Source organism: Solanum dulcamara, chromosome 9 (assembly GCF_947179165.1).
Source record: "Solanum dulcamara chromosome 9, daSolDulc1.2, whole genome shotgun sequence".
Lineage (NCBI taxonomy): Eukaryota > Viridiplantae > Streptophyta > Magnoliopsida > Solanales > Solanaceae > Solanum > Solanum dulcamara.
In genome coordinates this window covers 42,368,236-42,378,282 of record NC_077245.1, presented here as the reverse complement: position 1 = coordinate 42,378,282, position 10,047 = coordinate 42,368,236, and the positions used below count along the sequence as shown (strand labels likewise).

Genomic DNA, 10,047 nt, shown 5'->3' with positions numbered 1-10,047 from the left:
GCTCCTTCATCTGGTGTAGTAGCTATGGGGACTCCGTCAGGTCCTACCACTCTTTTACTCTATAATTTTACACCTTCTCGGCTGAGTAGGTATCCGTTGATTGAAGGAGTATGGGCTAATATCGTTAATCCACAGGTAACATTCCCTCCAGAGTCAGTTGTCGACCTCGTTTATTACTTCTTGCCTTCCGTAAATGACATTAACTGGTACTATGTTGAAGAACTGTGGCATTCAAGTGCGCCATTCGTTAGTAATTAGCTAATCCTGCTTATTTTGCTTATCCTTTTTTCAATTCCCTCAACGTAACTTATAGTACTTTAGGTATATAATCTCATGTCGCTTCTCCACCGCTAGTTCAGATTCTTTCATCTCGCGCGATTATACCAGAACTAATGCACTAAATTCCATAAGAATTTCGAAGTTAAGCGTGCTTGGGTGAGAGTAATACTAGGATTGATGACCTCCCTGGGAAGTCTTCGTGTCGCGTTTCATTGTAATCCTTGCAATAATGTGCGGGACACTCAACTTAGCCCAAGATTTACCTTAGCGTCGTCTCGCTAGTCTTCATGTTTTTCCTTTCCCTTTCCTCTGTTATCTTACAACCGGTATAGGGGTAGATCTTTAGTCCCACTATGACCATGTCCCTTTTTTTATACATACCCACCTTCTAGCATAATATAGTTCAAGGTCTCGTCAAAATTTCTTAATGTTGTCTTACATACCATTTGACTTCTATCCAATTACTAGTGGCTTCCAGACCTTTCTAACTTGGTTCAGCAAGGGATCCTATTAAAGTTTAATTATCCAACTCAAGTATGTTGTCATATCAATTGCCTTCACCTTACCTTTGCAATTTTTCTCATTGACTCCCCCCACTTTAGAGGGTACTTACACTTGTATCATGTCTCCATCTTTTTGCATATTTTATAACCTGACTATCCATATTTGGAACCTTGGCTAAATCACGAAGCATCGAGAACCTTTTCATACATAGTGTGACACCTCATCTATTAATCTGTATTTAAGTAATGAGACTTATGGAACATCTTGTCCAAGGCCACCTTCTACTTGTCTTCATCCAAGAATTAATTAGCACATATAGTTGTTTCAATTCCAATTAGGCATTGCTAGTATTTCGACCTACATCCTTTGTTAAATGTTCAAGGTTTTGTTGAAGTGGTAGCTTTATTCCAACCTACATCCTTTGTTCCTTGGGGTGAATGTAGGTTACACCAGTTATTTCTTAAGTTTGCCGTCTTCGTCTCTTAAGGGTTCCATTATTTTCGGGGTAACGTTGTGTACACACGTTATTTCTTTATACCTTATATCCCTTGCCCTTACTGTGTGCCCAACCTAGGCTTTTAACTTAGTTAAAATATACCAAGTATGCATTACTAGAGGTCTTACTTTACCCCCTTATTGTTGTACCACACTGTTACGTTCATACTTACATATCCCCCTTTTAGGTTGTGCTCATATTTTGTTCATGACATCTCTCTGGGGTGCTTCTGTTAGAATTTCTTTCTCCCATTAGTTGGTGGAGAACTAATAAACTGTTATCATAGAGCACTTTCCGACCACCGTTAGAAGCAACTAGAATCCCTTAAACCTCACAGTGCCTCTTAACGCTTGACCCATATGGTCTCCCTCTGAGTTTATCCTCGATTCATAAACAACTTATCTAATTGACAACTAAGAGTTAGGGCTTGGTACTTTTCAAAAAGAGTGAAACTCTGTTGCTTGATATCTTACCCTTCTACGTAATCTCCCCTTGTTTTTCCTACGGCGCAAATACGGCTGGAGATACCGTGGTCTGAAGTCTAGTGCTCAAATAGGCTTTTGCTTCTCCAAAATAAAATTTTCCAAGTAAAAGGGTTGCCCCTTATCGACGACATAGAGAGTACCTCCTACATCTTTAGTTAAACGTAATAGGGGTACTCGTTTTCAACTTTCAAGACAGATTAGGAATCTACGTTGCATTCCCTTTCCTTGTTCTGGGAAAATTTTGGCAGAGTTTCCTCTATACCCCTGACTATCCCACCACCTGCACGCAGAAAATACTAATAATGCCTTACAGGGTCAACATATATATATATTCATATCATCTCACAGCCACACAGGGCTTCCAATATCATCTCATATCGCAGCCATATAGGAATTTCAATATCAACAATAATAATGTATAAATAATGGACTTACCTCGTATGTCCAACTTTGCACTGCATCTGTTGCACTTCCCTGTCTACTTTTCCCTTCAATTTTTAACTTTAAATTTCAATCATATATCAATACCTTACCCAACTGATCTCTTTCGTGCCTTTACTTACTTGCATGCTTCGTAACTTCCCATGCCGTCAATTACTTCCTTCTGTTGATTTCATCCTTCTGCTAAAGTCCAAGGTTAGTATAAGGAATTGTCCTAAGACTCGAATCTATAGCATGATCTCAGATATGAAAAAAAGTAACATCCTACATGTCCTGTAGCCTCTTGTTTATAGATGTGGCGCGCAACACATCGATAATCAAGTCTCTACTAGACACAGTCTGCAGACAATCCAAGGATGAACTGCTCTAATACAACTTTTGTCACGACCCAACCCCGTAGGCCGCGATTGGGGTCCGGCTTAGACCCCCGTATACATATTTATCAACTGTGGTTAAGTCGAAGTATAGACACGTAATGCATATAAATCAAGTGTAGACAAGTCGGACTACAACCAACATGATACATACATGAAAACCCCCATGGGTCATAGCATTTCATATATTTGTAGCCTCTTTTATTTGTATCATAACATGAAAGGGAATGCAAGCCGACAGGGCTTCCATAGCATAACAACACGTACAATACATCATATAGATCCAGCTAAAAAAAATGACATATACAACCCACATATACATGTCTGCAGACCACTAAAAATATTAACGACAACATATGATGGGACAAGGCCTCTGTCGTACCCCTGAATAACAAAAACAATTATATACATCACTGGACAATATCAAAAACTATGCACGAGAACATACCCTGGCCCGAGACTCAGTGATAGAAGGGTTACAGTATGCACGAGTAGAGTAGTGAGTAACCATATGCAATTTAAAACATTACTAGATACTTGACCGTATAAGAAGATTAAACTTTCTTCTGAGGACCCGAGTATAGGTGTAATCATCTTGAGTGTCCTCTAAATGCCATTATGGTCTATGCTAGTTGTAATCTCAGGGACCCTAGACATGTACCAAGGAAAGGCCAAGTCGCTTATGGAATCAGAAACACTTGTTATCAAATAGTCTTTAACACTTGGAGCCTGTACATTGGTTACGTCTTTAACATATAGAAGTTCCCAGTGAAATAGTTCACTACTATAAAAGTTCAATATTCAGAAGTAAATAAGAGATGCTTAAGAATGGAGTTACCCCGGAGCTCATATCATATTTAACTTACAACTAAGACATGCTAGAAAAAGAAAGAGAATAAGCTCTATATAGTCTGTACTTTTGTTCATGTGGTCATCATGTATATATTTCGTACCCGGCTCATCTTGGGGCTTGGTGAACAAATATGGCATCATAATTTTATTTTCATACCAAGTACATATCAAGAGAAGGGAGAGATATCTTTCCACACACTACTTTTTAACATGTAGAAGCCTTAATAGGCAATACTCAATTCTTGAAGGAGTTCCAATACTAAGCAGTGGACAGGGATTATGAGCCGTAATTGGAGTTATGGTAATGGAATTATCCCCTCATTTCACATACAATTTACTTAAGGCTAAGACATGCCCAAAGGGAAGAAAGATAGCTTTACATACTTATTCCAAAGACATGCCATGAGAAAGCTTCACATACCTCGTATGGAATTCTCTTAATTACGTTCCCGTCGTCGTCCTCCAATCCTATTTAACATGAAAGCAATGCAAGTATCAACAACCTTAAACTTTTTAGCACCTTCAGTTTCACCTTAGTATTCATGGAACCTATGTCCTTGTTCGTCTCTTCGACTAGGTCTTTAATTAGTTAAGGCGTTAACGAAAATTGGGCAGCACCTCCCCTATAATATGCCCTATCCGAATTTCCAATTAGATCCCTAACCACTACATCCAACCAACAACAACAATATGCAGCTCATATACAAATAAAACATGGCAACATTACACAACATAAACTACAAACAACTTGCTGAATATTACGACACCAAGATAGGGTTTCTAGTCTTTATTTCGCAAAGCCTTTAATTATACAAAATGAGGGGTCGTGTGGATGAAAACAGAAGCACCCCCACATATTTTAGAATAATTTTAGACCCTGAAACACACCCCCACACACCTGCAGTAGCACACCACAAGCACAATACTTTACTTCGACGACAATTCAGCTATAACGACTCTAATTTAGATTGTCTTCAACTTCAAGCATTTCTATGATATTTTCACATTTCCATACACCTATAGAGAGTTTAAAATACTCCATAATAACACCATAAAGTCCAAATTTAAAGGAGAACTCTTACCTTAGCCGAAATTGGCCAAAACTGCCAAATTGCGACTCGAAACTTCTCCAAACGTGCTGAAATTGCGCGGACTGTTTTTATCACTTCTTTGCTGCCCCAAATTAGAATTTTATATTATAAAACACCATTATATAACTATGGGACACCTCAAATAATTAATTCACGGAAAGAAAGTCAGAGGCTTACCTTGGCAGCCCCAAACACATATACCTCCCCACGTTCTTGAGCAAAACCGTAGATAATTAATTCACGGAGGAAACTTGGAGACTTACCTTTGTTTTCCTTGTTGCCGTAGCTAGTCTCTTTTAGGCTCTAAGTTATTATTTCCTTTTTTTTTCTCTAAGTTTCAGCTCAAATGGAATAAGAAATGACTTAGTATTCATCAAAACACACATATATATACCTCATTAGGAGGTGACACATGTCATCCCCATAGGGTGACATATGTCCAGCCCCTATTGGGCACGTATCCATGTTATGGCTCCTAGGATGACACGTGTCCTTGGTGAGGCCCACCCCCGAGTAGGTGGGTCACCTACTTGACCCCAAGCAGGTGGGTCACCTTCTTGCTTGAGGTGCTACCACGTGTCGCCTTCTTAGGCTGCCACGTGTGCTTCTCTTCTCTTCCTCATTGGTTTGTAATCTCGTCTTATTTTAAGAGCCTACTTAATCCGTACTACATAAGCTTGGTATGGCCTTAATTAGCTCAAGTGTATAAGACTTCTAAATTAGTATCTTACATAGGTGAATCACGTCCTACGACTCATTTTTTGGCCTCCAACTCTTTCCTGATTCTTATGACTCTATTTCCAACCTTCTCTACTGTGGGTTGTCACATTCTTCTTTCCTTTGAGTTGTTTGACGTGTGTGAACAGTAGGGGTCTCATGTCCATCTTCAATAAGGTGAGGAACACGTCTCAAGGTTCGAAAGTGTGGGGTATAACATCCTTCCCCCTTTTGAACATTCATCCTCGAATGTTAATTCGGTATATAGGGTTTTATGAGGATTTCGGGTGTTTTATATACTCGCTGTTTCTCAATTTAGTTAGGGGTTAGATTACCTTTGTATATAGCAAACAAGTACGGATATCTTCTCTCTATCTCCCTTTTGACTTCTCGGGTCATCCTTTTTCTGGTTTCTATTTTGCCACAATATCTCAACGGAAGTCATGTCCTAATCCATAATCTCCTAATCTGTCGATCCAGGATGGCGATAGATTGCTCTTCATTGAATAACTCCTTTATTACGTTGACTTTATCCACAGAGAATATTCTAGAAGGGTTCACTTATACAGTTATGGGACATTGACGAGTGAAAGAGTAGGTGTATTATTTTTAACCCAGATAGTAGGGCTACTTCGTAGGTAACTTTGCCTATTCCACACATGGTCTAGTAAATACCAATGTATCTCGGGCTTAACTTCTTTCTTCTTGCCAAACCTCATTACTCCTTTCATGGGCGACACCTTCAAACACACCCAATCGCTCACTTAAATTTCCACAGAGCGATGCTAATCATCTACATATAGCTTATGTCGACTTTGAGCAATTAAAAATTTTCCTGAATAGGATTTACCTTCTATATCGTTTATCGAACCACCTTTGGGCTTATTAGTTTTGTTTTACTAACACTAACCCAACCAATTGGCGACCTACACTGTCTGTCATATAAAGTCTCGTATGGGGCCATTCAGATACTAGAATGATAGTTAATATCATAAGTTCTCCTGAAAGATGGTAGGCAATTGTCTGAGCCATCTTTGGTGCCAACCGCATAGTCCCACAACATATCATCTACCATGTAGCTAGTAAACCTAGTCCATCCATTAGTCTGAGGGTGAAGTAGTATACGAAGGCTTATCTGTCTTCTCAGTTTCATTGCGGACTGCCCTTCAGTAGTTACCTGTAACTTGGGCTCCTTCGTCTAGTATAGTAGCTATGGGGACTCCGTCAGGTCCTACCACTCTTTCACTCTATAATTTTACACCTTCTCGGCTGAGTAGGCAACTGTTGATTGAAGGAGTATGGGCTAATATCGTTAATCCACAGGTAACATTCCCTCCAGAGTCAGCTGTCGACAACGTGCGAAGTGAGTCTTGTAGCCCTGGTCATATTATAGAATCTTCGACCTCGTGTATTACTTCCTGCCTTCCGTAAATGATATTAACTGGTACCATGTTGAAGAACTGTGCTATTCAAGTGCGCCATTCATTAGTAATTATCTAATCCTGCTTATTTTGCTTATCCTTTTTTTCAATTCCCTCAACGTAACTTATAGTACTTTAGGTACATAATCTCATGTCGCTTCTCCACCGCTAGTTCAGATTCTTTCATCTCGCGCGATTATACCAGAACTAACGCACTAAATTCCATAAGAATTTCGAAGTTAAGTGTGCTTGGGTTAGAGTAATACTAGGATGGGTGACCTCACTGGGAAGTCTTTGTGTCGTGTTTCGTTGTAATCCTTGCAATAATGTGCGGGGCACTCAACTTAGCCTAAGATTTACCTTAGCGTCGTCTCGCTAGTCTTCATGTTTTGCCTTTCCCTTTCCTCTGTTATCTTACAACTGGTATAGGAGTAGATCTTTAGTCCCACTATGACCATGTTCCTTTTTTTTATACACACCCACCTTCTAGCATAATATTTTTCTGGGTCTCATCAAAATTTCTTAATGTTGTCTTACATACCATTTGACTTTTATCTAATTACTGGTAGCTTCCAGACCTTTCTAACTTGGTTTAGCAAGGGATCCTATTAAAGTTTAATCATCCAACTCAAGTATGTTGTCATATCAATTGCCTTCACCTTACCTTTCCAATTTTTATCATTGACTCCTCCCACTTTAGAGGGTACTTACACCTTTATCTGCTTATACCATGCTCTATGTCTCTATGTCTAGCCTCAATTTCATCCAATCTCCTTCCCAAATCTACTTAATAATGTATCATGTCTCCATCTCTTTGCATATTTTATAACATGACTATCCATGTATGGAACCTTGGTAAAATCACGAAGCATCGAGAACCTTTTCATACATAGTGCGACACCTCATCTATTAATCTGTACTTGAGTAATGGGACTTATGGAACATCTTGTCCAAGGCCACCTTCTACTTGTCTTCATCCAAGAATTAATTATCACATATAGTCGTTCCAATTCCAATTAAGCAGTGCTAGTATTTCGACGATAACTGTTCAAGGTTTTCTTGAAGTAGTAGCTTTATTCCAACCTACATCCTTTGTTCCTTGGGGTAAATGTAGGTTACACCAGTTATTTCTTAAGTTTGCCATCTTCGTCTCTTAAGGGTTCCATTATTTTCGGGGCGACGTTGTGTACACGCGTTATTTCTTTATACCTTATGTCCCTTGCCCTTACTGTGTGCCCAACCTAGGCTTTTAACTTAGTTAACATAAACCAAGTATGTGTTACTAGAGGTCTTACTTTACTCCCTTATTATTGTACCACAATGTTACGTTCATACTTACATATCCCCCTTTTAGTTCGTGCTCATATTCTGTTCATGACATCTCTCTGGGGTGCTTCTGTTAGAATTTCTTTCTCCCATTAGTTGGTGGAGAACTAATAAACTATTATCATAGAGCACTTTCCAACCACCGTTAGAAGCAACTAGAATCCCTTAAACCTCACAGTGCCTCTTAACACTTGACCCATATGGTCTCCCTCTGAGTTTATCCTTGATTCATGAACAACTTATCTAATTGACAACTAAGAGTTGGGGGCTTGGTACTTTTCAAAAAGAGTGAAAAACCGTTGCTTGATATCTTACCCTTCAACCTAAGCTCCCCTTGTTTTTCCTATGGCGTAAATACGGCTGGAGATATCGTGGTCTGAAGTCTAGTGCTCAAATATGCTTTTGCTTCTCCGAAATAAAATTTTCCAAGTAAAAAGGGTTGCCCCTTATTGATGACATGGAGAGTACCTCCTACATCTTTAGTTAAACGTAATAGGGGTACTCGTTATCAACATTCAAGACAGATTAGGAATCTACGTTCCATTCCCTTTCCTTGTTCTAGGAACATTTTGGCAGAGTTTCCTCTATACCCCTTACTATCCCACCACCTGCATGCAGAAAATACTAATAATGCCTAACAGGGTCAACATATATGTATATTCATATCATCTCACAGCCACACAGGGCTTCCAATATCATCTCATATCGCAACCACATAGGGATTTCAATATCAACAATAATAATGTATAAATAATGGACTTACCTCGTATGTCCAACTTCGAACCGCATCTGTTGCACTTCCCTGTCTACTTTTCCCTTCAATTTTTAACTTTAAATTTCAATCACATATCAATACCTTACCCAACCGATCTCTTTCGTGCCTTTACTTACTTGCATGCTTCGTAACTTCCCATGCCGTCAATTACTTCCTTCTGTTGATGTAGTCCTTCTGCTAAAGTCCAAGGTTAGTATAAGGAATTGTCCTAAGACTCGAATCTATAGCACGATCTCAGATATGAAAAAAATTAACATCCTACATGTCCTGTAGCCTCTTGTTTATAGATGTGGCGCGCAACGCATCGATAATCAAGTCTCTACTAGACACGGTCTGCAGACAATCCAAGGATGAACTGCTCTAATACAACTTTTGTCACGACCCAACCCCGTAGGCCGCGATTGGGGTCCGGCTTAGACCCCCGTATATATATTTATCAATTGTGGTCACGTCGAAGTATAGACACGTAATGCATATAAATCAAGTGTAGACAAGTCGGACTACAACCAACATGATACATACATGAAAACCCCCATGGGTCATAGCATTTCATATATCTGTAGCCTCTTTCATTTGTATCATAACATGAAAGGGAATGCAAGCCGACAGGGCTGCCATAGTATAACAACACGTACAATACATCATATAGATCCAGCTGAACAAAAATGACATATACAACCCACATATACATGTCTGCAGACCTCTAAAAATATTAACGACAACATATGACGGGACAAGGCCTCCGTCGTACCCCTGAATAACAAAAACAATTATATACATCAGTGGACAATATCAAAAACTAGGCTCTGATACAATAGAGCCTCTTCCAGCTAAGCTGAACAGAATCCTAAGGTGACAGACTCCCAAAACCTGTATCTGTACCTGCGGGCATAAAATGCAGCCCTCCGAAGAAAAGGGATCAGTACGACATATGTACTGAGTATGTAAAACATAACATAATACAACTGGAAGCATATCTGAAATGGAGAAACAGGAGATAAAATATCAAATCAGAAATATGTACCTGTACCCTGTGAATCATAAAAAGTATGCATGCTCAAATCATACAATATAGCCGGCCTTTTCAGGGTCCTGTGCATCATATCTGTAGGACCATCACCTCCTTATTACATCACATCATCATATATATACATACGTGCTCTGGCCGTCTAGTGAGGGACTCAGTGAATAATGCAGTGAACTATGCACGACAACATACCCTGGCCCGGGACTCAGTGATAGAAGGGTTACAGTATGCACGAGTAGAGTAGTGAGTAACCATATGC

At 39.4% G+C, this 10,047-nt stretch overlaps 1 pseudogene; it reads left to right on the top strand.

Moving 5' to 3' along the window:
* The first annotated feature begins 370 nt into the window (after window positions 1-370).
* On the top strand, window positions 371-490 carry LOC129904749 (5S ribosomal RNA; annotated as a pseudogene).
* Window positions 491-10,047: the final 9,557 nt, after the last annotated feature.